Raw genomic sequence first — 15,019 nt, forward strand, 5'->3', positions numbered from 1 at the left:
CCATATATGGTTCAACAATGCTACTATCGCTTCCCTGAAAGTATCCAAAGCCATTCTGAGAAGTATCTGTTACTAAGACCCACAGTTCATGATCCAATTTCTCCCTGGGACATCACTGGCAGCATCTGTAGATATGAAGTTTCTTTCATGGGAGACAATTTTTTTGGTTTCCATTACATCTGCCAAATGAGTGTCAGAACTACAAGCATTCTTGTTCAAACCTCCCTCCCTCCTTGTCTTTCAATAGGATAGAATGTCTTTGAGAAAACTCCTTCCTTCCTTCCTTCCTAAGGTACCTTCTGAATGTAAACTGAACCAATAAATTAGCCTACCAGTTTTCTTCCCCAATTTTGCCAATAAAGGAGAACATATGTTACACACATTTGATGTGCACAGCCAATTTAGGTTCTACCTCCATCATACTAAAACTATTGGAAAATTGGATCAATTGTTTTTGTCCTTCTCCATGAAAAAAGATGGGGTAATTAGTGTCAAAGGCAACCCTCTCAAGATGGTTAGCAAATTGCATTTAATTTGTCTATGTTTCACAAGGTGTGCATTTACAATCAAAGACTAAAACATATTCTACAAGAACTATGGCAACCTCAACAGCATTTAAAAAATGAGTACCTATCATTGACATATGGGTAGCAACAGTTTGGTCCTCAATGCATACGTTTATATCTCCCTACAAGTTATATGTGCAGCCAAGGAATCACACATGTTTTGGCTGTACCATACTCAGGAATATCCTTCCTGGAGTCTACCCAGGTTCTTGTCGGGTAGTTTGGGAATTTGTCCCAAACACTGACAAAAAAAGACAACATAATGATAGATCCATGTTATCTTCTTTTCATATGGTTTAACTCCCACCCCCCCACCCCCACCAAATTGCCATTGTACATCTAGGAATTGGCCAGATCTCATTTGGACCCTGTTTGATCCCTTGTATATCTTACACTATATATTGTTTTTTTCTATTTCCTCCCGGTCCTTTTATTGAGATATATATATATATATATATATATATATATATATATATATATATATATATATATATATATATATATATATGTATACACACACACACACACACACACACACACGCACACACACACACACACACACACACACACACACACACACACACACACACACACACACACACACACGCATACATATGTATATGTATCTATACATCTATATCTATGTATCTATATATATATATATATATATATATATATATATATATATATATGTATGTATTATATATATTACATACATACACAGATATATATAATGACTTTTTATGGTCAGTCACAATCCGATTTGAGATAATTCAGGCAGGAGAGGGAATTCTGGGTAGAGGAGGAGTCAGAGCTTTGGTATAAGGTGCCGAGGACGGATCCAGTTAAATCCGATAACCCACCTGTTGAACCAAAAGAAAAGAAGAAGACAACACTGATCTATCATTATGGTAAGTACATAGCTTTTTGTTTATTTGACACTTGCATATATCAGAATGCAACCAAATGCCTTACAGTTTTAGAAGCAACGTGCATTCAGTTCCAAAAAAGGAAATAAAATATATATACTTTGAAGCAACGGACAAACAAACACAGCCTCAAGCCTGAAAGAAATGCTAATTTGTATAATGGACAACAAAGGAGAGATGCACACATTCCCTTACTCAAGTGGACGGGACCTTGGTTTAATGTTTCATCTGAAGTGAGGTTAAAACTTTAAATAGGATTAATTGTTAATTGTTTCAAAATGGTCTCTGAAACAGCTTCAATCTGCTAAAGACAACATACCATAATATATAGCAGAAAATAACCAGAACAGCAAGCAAGGTAAGTATTACATTTGCCTATCATTCTAATTTGGATGATGCAGCAAATGTCTTGGTAAAAAATACAGTTATGCAAGGTACTGACGTACAAAGATGCATTGTAATGTAACATGATGGCACAAGACCGCCTACCTGATTTGTAAACATATTACAAAGTTGCATAGATGCATTTTTGGTAAACCAGTTGTCAGTACTATAACTCATACGTATGGGTCACAGTGATGGCATTAGTTATATAAGCAAATGTCCTTAATTATGAACAACACATGGGTGCCCATACTATACAGTGAGGAACTATGGATTTAGGCACTAATGACATTTCCAATTGTTGTTTTACATTGAAAGACAACACAGAGGAGCACAAAGCAGATGTTTAGTAAGGGATTATATGTCTACCTTACTATACAGCTGTTTCCTATCGCTCTGAGCCTAAATTTGATTCATAAAGATTTAGCATTCATTAGGAAAGATGGTGAAGCCAGGGTACCATAATATGGTATTGAGGGGATCTGTTGGTGTAGCAGCTCCCAATATTGACACTATAGCAACAGCATTAATTTGATGGGGACAAGGAGAGGTTGCAAATATTCATTTACATGCACCACAGGAAACTCTGTTGTCATTTTCTCCATTCTTGTCTTGAGTACATTTGTGCAGAATGTTCCCAGCATCAGAGTAACTCATCAGAGATTTACCCCACTGGGCTGGAATCACTTGGCATCACATCCTTATACTGGTTGTAACAGGGTTTCCACCAGCAGTATATGGAGGCTGGGAGCTACCTTTAGCAGGAGAAAAAGAAATGTGCAACTAGGGAGGCTAATGAGCAATGGAGAATGTTCTACCATGGTGGAACTCCATTCACAGCAGGATTTTTCCCACCATACAAAGTATTCTTCTTTTAATTCTGCACTGATGTGTTGTTTAGCTCTAGCAGCTGAGCAATGTATCAGCAAGGAAGGGGAATTTGTGGAATATGAAGGATTACAGCATTTAAGTACTGTGCATTACCACAATGACACCAGCCCATACTCAGCCGGTGTAGTGTTTGTTAATCATGTATGATACATGGGGCGGGGGGGGGGTATTTGCATTTGTTCTCTATTAACTGAGCTCTATAGCTATGCAATAGGTAGAACTGCATATAAGATCGTACTTTATTGTGCATCAATTTCTACAAGTAACATATGGCTTAAGTTTCCTGCTGTATGCTGCATCAACCCTACTCAGCGCTACCCACTGTTTATGAATAACAACCTTTGATTATAAGAGCATGTGCAAAACAAGACTGAAATCTAATATGATAAAAACATAGTACAATGAGACACAAAGCACAATGTTTATTCTGTATGTACACCATGTTGTTGAAGCCATGTACAGGAGTTCTACCCACAAATAGCAGCATATATGTTAAAACTGTTGCTATAACAAAAAGAAAACGGATACCAAATGCTCATGTTTAAGGTCTCCTAAAATAAGCTGTATAACAGAGAATTACACAGCACTTTATCTTGCCTAGATAACCTGAACCATGCAACATTGACTAAGGTGATGTAGGACATGTGCCACGAAGTAATGGCATGTATACATCAAACCTCATATTTCACTTTGATTGCTGTAGCAGCATACCAACATAGTCGATACAACAAACGCATAGTTGATAACATATACTGTAGCATTGTATATTGCTGCCATTCAGCAGTTAGAACTAATTCTGAATAATTCTGGGTTTTGGTGTGGCAGGAACAACCAAGGAAAGTTATGGAAGAAATCAAATGTACAAAGCTCAAGCACCCAAAACCAATATGTCTGAAGTAAATGATTGTGTTCCCTTTCCTGATTTTTCATCCTCCCTCTCAAGGATGCCAACTGAAAATGGTAATTGCTTGTTGTTACATCTTTCACTTTTTCATGCAGTGAGATTTATATACTTCCTTATTAAAGAGATTTGGGTTATATGAAATTTGTGAACCCCAGTTAAAGAGCAAGAAAAGTGCTAGAAGGTCTGTAAGAGATTTTTCTTTCTCTAGTGATCAGGGTTTTTGGAGTGAAAATAATAAAGTCAAAGGGTGTTGAAGGCAAGTACCTCACTGCCAAGACATGCATTGTTTAAGTAAAACCTGATTATAAATGTAGCAGCTCACATACAAGTATTCTGAGAATGTCTGTAGTCAAGCTGAAATTTTTGAACTTTCTGATCAAGCAAATGTGATATGAGCTATTAGATAGGTAGACAAACATATGTAATGGATCTCTGGGAATCGCATATTCCTTAGGCTGACGTAACCTGGTGTACTCCTCAAGTTATGAAACAGTATAACTACACAGTGCAATGCAACTGCATGGAAGAATGCAGCAATCACCTGACTGGCAAGTATGTCAAATGGCACAACCATACAGTCCTATGCACAACCAGCTGTCTACAGCAGATTTCAAAGTTATTGGGTACATCAGAACAGTTTTTATAACACTACTGAATATCTTATTAGAGAAACTATGCAAAACATGTTAAGTGTGCAGTTGGGAGCAGAGAGACAGCCATGTTAAAGCAGAATGAGTCCGTGAAACAGCCTTTTATAAGAGCTGCAATTCATACAGATGCACGAATGGAGACCAGCGATATAGTTTGGAGTTGTGCAGTATCTGTTGTGCCTCTATGTTTGGGAAGTTTGTTCCTGTATTGTCAGGGATATCATTTTTTTTGCCTATATAATTACTTCTTGCAAATCACATCTAACCGTCTCAGGAAGTTGCAGTAGACAGAGATATTTCATACTTAATATGGGACAGTCTTAACAGTGCCTGCTGTGAATATGGTACACTGACATCCACTCTTCATTGAGCTAAGCCTTTGGCTTATAATTCCCTATGCACTAATATTTAAACTGTTGAACTATAAACAATTTATAATATATGTTTCATTGTGCAGCATATTAACCATCCACCCTGTCTGCAATTCTAATAGATGTTCTTCATATTGAGCACTGCTACAGTAGCCTTAGTTATATGAGTTATATCCTGCCAAGGATATAAGAGCCAAACAGCATCAAAAGCTTCAGCGCACATTCCACACACCCAAATTTTCAGGCAGTTTGAGATGACCTGACTAAAAGATTAGTTTGGGCATGAAGCCCATTAGTGCTTTACTGCTACCAAACAATGCATTCCTCTACGGCATTTGAGGATGAACAGTCAGCTTCTACTTTCCTTTGTTCAAAGTTCTCTTTGGGGGAAAAAGTACTTTCTTAAATTTGCTATAATTTTATCACTTTCCTCTTCAGGAAAGTTATTTTAAAGCTTAAATGTATTTTATGGACTGTCTCAAGACAATAATGTTCCTTTAAACAGTGCACTTGTTTTTTTTGTCAATTTAAAAGTAGTGTAAACTAACTGAAAACAGTTTCTGTGGAGAAATTATGTTTATTTTTCAGCTGTGGGGCTGCCATAGTGGGTTAAAATGCTTTTCCCTGTGTTCTGATACATCAAAATAGTAACTTTTGTTAGGCACCATTTTTAGCTTGACCATGGAGCAGATTGCTAGTCCACTGTCAGTCCTTCTTCCAGTTACAAAAAAGAAAAAGTTAAGCAAACAGCTTTTACCACTACAGCAGTTTAGTAATTTTCCTCAGTTGCAAGTGGGTGATTCTGCTGTGGCCATTTGTTGTACTTCAGACTTCTCATCTTTTACCCCAGATGCTTTGATATAGCACCTAGAGACAATGTGGACCAGGCATTAGCCACATCCTCTGCAGCTGTTAGAGTCCCCTCAGTGGACATCGAAGAGACACTCTTGTTGATCATGGAAGTGGGAATAGGGAAGGTTTGCTTGTTGTATCCGAATGCTGTGCCCATACCTGTGGAAGCAACAAGTGTCATTAGTAGCAGAGATAGCCCCATTTTTCTCCATAAAAAATAAATAAATAGAAAAAAAACAGAAAACCAGGCATGTATCTACTCCTTTTCAAATTTCTTTGGCTAGGAATAGTTTACTGGGACTGGCCCCTCAGAGTTTAATTCAGGCTATTGATCCTTCTTGTAAAGTAGTTTGTGATAAAAGAAAGGGGGATTCCTCTTTTTCTGAAGAGATTCAAGATTCTGAATCTGAATAGGAAGATGTAGGGACAGATTCAGGATTTTGTCCTCAGATTTCAGATTCGGGGGAGAACACAGTTTCTGATTCTTCCTGTGGGAGTTTCTCCTTTTCTGAGATTATTGCTAGAATGTCCCAGAGTTTTCAGTTGGAGAACATTGAGGTTTCACAGTCCCGCAAAAAATAACAGTTGTTACAGAAGGATTTTCCAAAACCTACATCCATTCTTCCTGCTCTGCCTTCTTTAGATGATGTGCATCTTACTGCCTACATTTTTCCTGACAGTCAGCCAACTGTACCTGAAAAGGCAGTTTGGATGTATAAAGTTCTTCAGACTTTTACATTTTTATATACTGTTTGCAAACCTAAACCAGCAGCTATAGCCTTAGTTGTCTCTACTGTGAAACATTTAGTTAATTCCAATCCTACTCTAATAATGATGGGGAAATCAATAATAGATTTGGAAAAAGTGTATACTTCTGCAATTTTGATTTTCAGAACTGCAAATTTTCAGGCTCATATTTTAAAGTTCATTCTGACAAATTGTGAAAATTTGAGGAATATTTTATTTACAGTTTCTTCTTGTGAAGAAAAATCTGCTTTAAATAACTTAGTTTCATGTTCTGCAGAAGTCACTACTCGTTGTTTTGCAGTATGTACATGATTCTGTTGATACTTTCCCCAGGACTATGGTCACTGGCACTATTTTAAAGAGCTTTGCTTGGCTGTAGTCGCAGAACCTCACAGATTATGTAGAAAATGAGATTTTAAATTCTTCTTAGATAAAGATTTAGTGTTTGGCCCTTCTGCTGCAGCGCTGATCAAAAAGCATGATGAAAGGTGCAAGATAATCCAGGGAATGTATAAAATTTTTCATCCCTCCTTTAACAAATTGTCCAAGGGATTTGGGATTTTCTTACACCTTTTTTTTTTCTTCCAGAAAGTCTATATCTCCATTTCTCTCTTTGACAACAGATTGTTTCAGACAAAGGGTACTGAAACTCATTCATTAGAGTTATAGATGGCAGTGGGAGGAAATTCTTCCTTTTCATGGGGTCATTCCTCATCCCGCAGCTTAGGCTCTTTTATTTATTTATTTATTTATTTTACATTTGTTGACCAGGATAGTCCATCTGGGTGTGAGTCTATTTTCAGTGGAGTCCCGGGGAGAAAAGCTCTAATAAAGCAATAACAACATTGACAGGTACAGTGTTGGTTTTACATAGAATTTAACAGAAAAATCTAGAGACAATAAAGAAAGTACAATATACAATAGGCACTTTAGTGAAAAGGAGAGAGTTATTACAATATAGTAAAGTCATATCTCTCACTCTCTCTCTCTCTCTCTCTATATATATATATATATATATATATATATATATATATATATATATATATTTTTTTTTTTTTTTTGAGTCCAGGGGTCCATCTTTAGTTGATCATTTGAGTATACTTTAATATGTGTATATATGTATACTCTTACAAAATAAAAATAAATTATCAAATTATACTCTTATTGCAGGTAGCTGATAGGTGGTGTTAACAAGTGGGAGTGGGGTATACATGGAGACTATAAAAGTTAGGGGATGAAATTTGATGTGGGCTTATGTAGTATTAGCCTGGCTTGGTGCAGTGAGTTATTAGTGAGGTGGTCTTTGAGCAGAGTTTTGAACTGGTGTAGGTTGGTAGCTTTTAGGATGTGTTGAGGGATTTAGTTCCAAAGTTTAGAAATGTGGTGGGAGTAGAGGACATCCCCGGCTTTGTTGTTGCTTTTGGTTACTTGGAAGAGTGTTATGTGTGAGGATCAGAGTTGCTGAGTGTTGGCATATGGTTGGAGTAATTGTTGTAGGGCTGGGGTTCTGTTTGGCTGGTATATTAGTTGGTGAGTAAAGACAAGTTGGGTATAGGTTAGTTGTGGGAATTCTAGCCAATTTATTTGTAGTAGGTTAGAGCAGTGGTGGGACCTATATGTGGAGCTAGTGACGAACTTGGCTATTTTATTGCAGGCTGATTCAAGTTTGGTAAGGTCAGTTTTGTTAAGGTTTGTAAAGATGGGAGAAGCATAGAGAACAGTAGATAAGAGATAAGTCCTGGCGATGCTTAGTCTAGAATGGCTAGTTAGGAAAGGATTAATTTGGTAAAGAGAGCCTAGTTTGATGTGTGTTTTTTTAATGGTTTGAGAGAGGTGTAGGTCGAATTTTAATTTGTTATCAATTGTGACACCTAGTAATTTGGTATGTGAGCTGGTGTTTATGATTTTGTTGTCGGAGGAGTGGATTTGAAAAGTGGCTGAGGGATTGGGTGTTTTGGTGGGGAGAAAAAGCATGAGTTTGGTCTTGTTTGGGTTCAGTATGAGGTTAGTGTTAGTTAGCAAGAATTCTACTTCTAGGAAGGATTGTTGTATTATAGCTTGTAGTTGTGTTAGAGAGGGGGCAGAGCATATCAGGGTAGAGTCATCTGCATATTGGATGACAGAGGCAAGAGATGTGGATTTATAGAGTTGATTTGTGAATATGCTAAAAAGTAGGGGGCCTAATATGGAGCCTTGTGGAACTCCTCTGTTAACAGGGAGCAAAGATGATAGCTTCTGTTGCCATCTAACAGCTTGCTGGTGTTTGGTTAGATAGCTGTGGAACCAAGCTAGGGAATAATGACTGAGATGTAATGTGGCAGGTTCTGACAGCAGTTTTTGGTGTGAAACTGTGTTGAATGCCTTTGAGAGAGACATTTATATGCTCTCCCAAAGAGTGATAGAACCTGGTCCTCCTTCCCAGTTAAGGAAGGGGTTTTATTCAAGAATGATCCTAGTGCCAAAGAAAGAAAACAAGAAAATGGTTGGAGACCAGTTGTGGGTCATTCTTTCCTAAATCTGTTTGTGATAGTGCCCAAATTCAAAATGATGTCACTTCACAACTTGTTTCCTCTTCTTCCACTTTCAAGTTTCCTGATAACACTAGACTTCAAAGATGCTTATAATCACATCCCTATTGATTCAGACTTCAGGCACTTCTTAAGGCTTTGTGTGTCTGGATCACATTATCAGTTCTCTGCCTTTCCCTTTGGACTATATACTTCACTAACAGTGTTCACAAAGTATCTAGCTCCGATTATAAATCATTGCCAGCTACAGGGTATACACATTTTTACATATTTAGACAACTTGCTTATATTTGAAATGTCTTTTTCAAAATGTCAGGAATCTCTCTCTTGGGTGAGACATCTCTTGCACAAGCTGGGATTAAAAAAACAGTCAAAAGTCTTTCTTGATTCCCTTACACAAGATTGTGTTCCTGGGATGAAAACTAGACACCTCATTTCAAGGAGCTTTTCTTCCACAGATGTATCTTTTTCTAAGGTTTTCCACTCAGATTTTGATTACTGTGAGGGAATACCTCAGGAGTTTGGGAATCATGGTATCTACAATGTTCATGATACCCATAGGAAGACTCCACATGATAAAGATACAGTGGTATCTGAAATCTCTTTGGCCCCAGCATCAACACCCATTATCTTTTCAGATCTCAGTACTGGAGCTTGTCAGAAGAGAAAGCTTTTGATGGAAACAACAGACATCCTTAAATCCAGGTTCCCTCATTCTCCCTCCCTGCTCCAAAGCAGTGAGTCACCACATACACTTAAGACTTTTCTTGGGGAGCAGTTTCAGGAGAGATACAAGGCAGGTGGTGTGAGATACCAAGGACAGATGCAAACATATAAATATCATGGAAATGCTTGCCTGATCACCTCATTCAACTCTCTTAACCAACTTTGGTCCTAGGGACCTCTTCAAGTGGTTACAGAAAATACCACAGTCACGTGATGCATCAGTAAGCAAGAGGGAACCAGGTTGCACCCCCTTTGCAGACTAGCCATGTTAGCTTGTGATATAGCATCAACAGCACAATCTCACTCTATAATCATCCTACATTCCATCAGAACAAACCTGTGTAGAAGACAAGCTTCAGTAGGACCAGAGCAGACTGTCATGAATGGAAACTAGATCAGGGGTTTTCCACGATTTGACCCATCTATGGGTGGTTCCTCAAGTAGAGCTCTTCGTCTCCTCTCTGAATAATAAACTGGGAAAATTCTATTCCAGGACGCCATGCAAGAAGCCTGGAAGACAGATACCTTTTCTTTTGAAATGAATGTTCATGTATGCCTTTCCACTAATATCCAGGGAACTTCTGAAGATTCAGAAGGAATCCCCCAAGATCATTATGGTGACTTTCGTCTGGCTGACACAACCATGGTTCTCCCTTCTTTTGGAAATGGTCAAGGGTAATTAACACAAGCTTTGTCATAGAATGGATCTACTCACACAAGAACTGGGATGTTTGACACACCCCAACAACAATCATCTACAAATGACTGCCTGGATGATACGGTCTTCATTCCTTTTAGACACCCCTTTTCTGAGGATGTGCAGTAACTACTAATGGAGTCAAGAAGGTCTGCTACTAGAAAGTCATATATTAGCAAAGGGAAAAGAATTTCTAGTTGGTACAAACAACATGACCAACACCCATTTGCGGCTAGTTGTTCTCTGGTTTTACAATATTTGAGTAAGTTACTATCCTATGACCTTTTTTATTCTTCTATTAAGGTCAACTTATTGTCCATTTCAGCATATCTACCCATGGATCCTCCTTTTTTTTTTTTCAAAACAGATGGATCCTCCTTTTTCAAGGGAGTCTCATGTCAAATAACTCTTAAAAGGGGTTTTGCATAAGAGGCCTCCAATTTAACTGGTAGCCCTCCTTGGGATCTTAATTTTTTGGGTAAAGAAGCTAGCATCGGTTCCATTTGAACCAGCTAGTCTGGCTAACTTGAGGTTATCAACACAGAAAACAGCTTTACTGATTGCTCCAACCTCTGAAATATGGATATTTGAGTTCTAAGCTCTTATGGTGAGTCAACATTACCTCATTTTCCATAGGGACAGGGTCTTTGAGAACTAACTTTCTTTTTTGCCTAAAGTAGTATCAAAATTTACTGTAATTCAAACTATCCATCTCTCTGTTTTCTTTCCTGAATGTAAAAATGAGGGAGAAATAATACTCCATACTGTGACCATCCACAGACAAGTCAGGTACTCTCTTGACAGAACTAAATCGTTTAGATCTTTGAATCAAGTGTTCATTTTTTGTTTAGTTAAGAAAAAAGAACAACCTATGTCAAAGCAGACTATTTCCAAATGGTTGTCTAAGACTATTACCTTTTGTTATACTTACCATGACAAATCTATTCCAGGCAGGGTCACAGTCCACTCTATCAGGGCCTTGGCTTTATCTATGGCTTTTTGGAAAGGGTTGGATTCTGGAAGTATTCTAGAAGCTGCTAGTTGGTTCCCTGTAGATATTTTTACAAAGCACTATAAGTTTGATTCCTGCTCTAGGTCTTAATCAAGCTTTGTTAGGACCATTCTCCAGGGGATCTTCTACCCTTCTCTTTCCACCTCTCAAATATAGATAGCTATGGTAATCTACCCATATAGCTGAGGCTACTGCAGCAGAGATCAATATGAAGAACACAGTACATTTAAATACCTCTAAACCTCATAACAAAAGGAATCTGGAAAAAAGCAAAAATAACTGGGCAACAAAAGCCCAAACATAGGGACAAATTTTAAATACTGATCTTATTAACTTAGAAAGTTGCTAGAATAAAACATTTTGTGTTACCATGCATTTTCTGAAAGCAATGAAGTCTGAACATTAAACGCCTGTCATTATTTAGTTAATTCAATCCTCACTGATTTTCTAGAAAATCACATTTTATGAGGAACAGACCAAAAATATGAAGCAAAATGTGGACATTCTGCAAAAAGTTACACAGTTGAAAGCTATGCACATTTGCATAAGTTGAACTTAGCAAAACAGTAGATATTCAAATGATCGCCGGTACAGTAGCCACTCTCTCTCTCTCTATCTCCCTCCCGCCATCCCTCTTGCTTTTTGGTATGCTTTATTATGTGAGGGCGTAGGCATTTGTTATTTGTTATTCCTAGCATTGTCCTTTCAGGGTTCAGCCTCCTACTCTCTGCTGGCAGGAATACTTGGAAGGGCTATGCACCCAAACACTAGTGTTGGAGTTAGTTCCACTTACTCCAGAGCCAGTAATTTACTATGTATTTATCTTACTGAAAATCACAAGTGGTAGTGTAACTAAGTTTGCTGCTTGCTGATCTGAATTTTACTACCTTTTGGGTATATGTATTGAGTCATCCATACCAACATTGAGTAAACATAATGCCAAGTTTAGAATTAAACCTGTATGCTGGAACTGCCATATCAACAAACTCTTTAATAACTTCTGGCTATCACTTAAACATATCCACTTCACTGATGTAAAAAGAATTTCAAACTGGCATGTGTCTCAAACTTACCATTAGAAAATGTAAGGACAACTATGAACTTAGGATTGCAACTAATTCAAAAGAAAATCATAAGGCCCTCTTCGGCTATATTAGTAAACTTTGATATAGCTTACAATTCTGTACCAAACTTATCTCCAATGGTACATTTTTGCCAGATCCCAAGGACATTTCTAATATTCTTATGGACAAATTCTCTTCCAGCTTCATTCCACATAAACTCCACCCAGTCACCTACAATTCACCTCCACTCCCCCTCCTAAGATCAATTTTGAACAAGTTCTTTTGGGATATAGCAAAATTAAAAATGCTGTTTCCATGGATCCTGACAATATCCCTGGTTGTCTGCTGAAAAGTGTAAAGTCCCTCCTACCAAAAATTGAACATCAGCTCTTTAACATGAGTTTCTGCACTGGTTATTTCCCAGAGAAGAGCGGAATGGCAGTTGTGGTACGCTAGTATAAAGATGTTTCCTCTACTGAACCTAGGATTGTGGTACCCTTGTATAAAGGTGTTCCCTCTACTGACATATAATATATATGGATCCTTATCATATGATAGAAACCTCATTTGACCGAAACTCATTTGACTGAGACCATAAAACTGAAATTTCAAAATATTTCAAAAGACTGAAAAGTCACTTCACTGAAACCCATAAGACTGAAACTCATAATACTCAATTTCAAAATAATAAATTTTAAACTGGACCATATAAAACCAGACTAGGTGTGGGGTTACACCCACACCCCCCCCAATGTGGGGGTCTGTGCCCCCACACCCCCCTAACTATATATACTAACTCCAGGATTACACTACAATGGGGAAAAGGGCATAGTAGTGACAGCATGTAGACTACTGTAAGGTATGTGAAAGGTATATGCCCTTTTCTCCACTGAAGTGCAATCCTGAAAATAGTATATATAGTTAGGGGGGTGTGGGGGGCACATCGTTTTATTTGGTCCAGTTTACAATTTAGTATGCTGAAATCCAGTATTATGGGTTTCAGTCTTATGGGTTACACTCAAGTGAATTTTCAGTCTTTTGAAATTTCAGTCTTATGGTTTCAGTCAAATGCGTTTCAGTCAAATGATGTTTCTATCATATGATAGGGATCCATATATATATATATATATATATATATATATCTATATATATATATATATATATATATATATATATATATATATATATATATATAGGTCTACTTTGAAACAACGAAAGACCAGAAGAACGGAACGCAGAATACCGAGACGAAAACAACAAAACCCCAGAACACCAAAAAACACGTACGTTTACAAAACACACATAACACACAAAAGCACACACACAACTGCCCCACACTACTAAACAAAACACCCTACACTAATGATAGGCAGGGGGGAAAGCCCCCCCTGCACCTTCCACACCTCCCCTACTTTAATATTCTAACTCCGAGATCGCACAAACAGACACACAAGGCAAACACACACCCACACAGTACAGTCCCTCACACACACACACACACACACACACACACACACACACACACACACACACACACACACCACAGTCACAACACACACTTACACACAGCATTTCCCCTCACAAATACACTCATACACACACTTACCTACAGCAGAACACGAAAAGTGTTAATTCAAACTCCCATAACATCGGGATTTTTAATTTCACGCTTTTCGGTGTTCTGCGGTTTCGTTGTTTTTGTCTCGGCGTTCTGGATTTCGATCTTCTGGTCTTTCATCCAACTCAAGTAGACACACATATATATATATATATATATATATATATATATGTGTTGAGATATCACTCTCTCTCTCTCTCTCTCTCTCTCTCTCTCTCTCTCTCACTCTCTCTCAAACACTAATTCTCCAAAACTAAACCTATACTATCATGTCAAAAAAAAATGGATGGTATGACAGATACCTAACCCAACACATATCTATAGTATAAACTGTGTTTTCCTGTACAGCAAATACTTCCTTAATAAGATTAGAAACAAATTTGGATGACTCAATGGTGATCACAAATTTTCACTGTGGATATGTGGAAAAAGACTCCTTAATGGGGGGACATTTCTAGTACCCCAACAGTATTGGCTGATATGGGTGAGCCTCTTGATAGCCTTCTTCAGCTTTAAGTCTTGTAAGGACCTATAAGCCTAATAACCTATTAAAACTAAGGCAATCCAAAGTTGATTACTGGCTTGGGTACCTGCTAGAGCTGCAGATGGGATGGAAGGGGATGATGCAGGTAAAGCTATCTCATATTTATTTTGGGTTGTGAATTATGGGAGTGCACACCTGGGGTGCATTTGTCCATGGTTGAATCCTTGATGGAGATCCGATGGCAGCTCTGTCTTCAGTGGGAGGGGATTGATATCTCCAAGAGATATGTCATCACAGAAGCAAGTGACATACATACACTCACATACATCATTGCCAGCTGAAGTCTGGAGGTTTTATTGGGTATGTGAAGTGCAGTTTGGGCTTTAAGCAGAAAACATCCTTCCTTGATGAGGATGATGGCTCGACCCTTACCCTTAGGGAATGAATGAGACATTGAGTTGTCACCAAAAATGGAATAAATGGGTAAGTAGGGTGGCCCAGATGGAGAACTAGATGATCAGTGGTAGAGCAAAAAAAAATATTTTCTCTGCTTTTGCCATAGTTTCTCCAGAACTCCATGTTCACCTTTTAGAAAC

Source organism: Protopterus annectens, chromosome 11.part0 (assembly GCF_019279795.1).
Source record: "Protopterus annectens isolate FY-2018-M chromosome 11.part0, PAN1.0, whole genome shotgun sequence".
Lineage (NCBI taxonomy): Eukaryota > Metazoa > Chordata > Ceratodontiformes > Protopteridae > Protopterus > Protopterus annectens.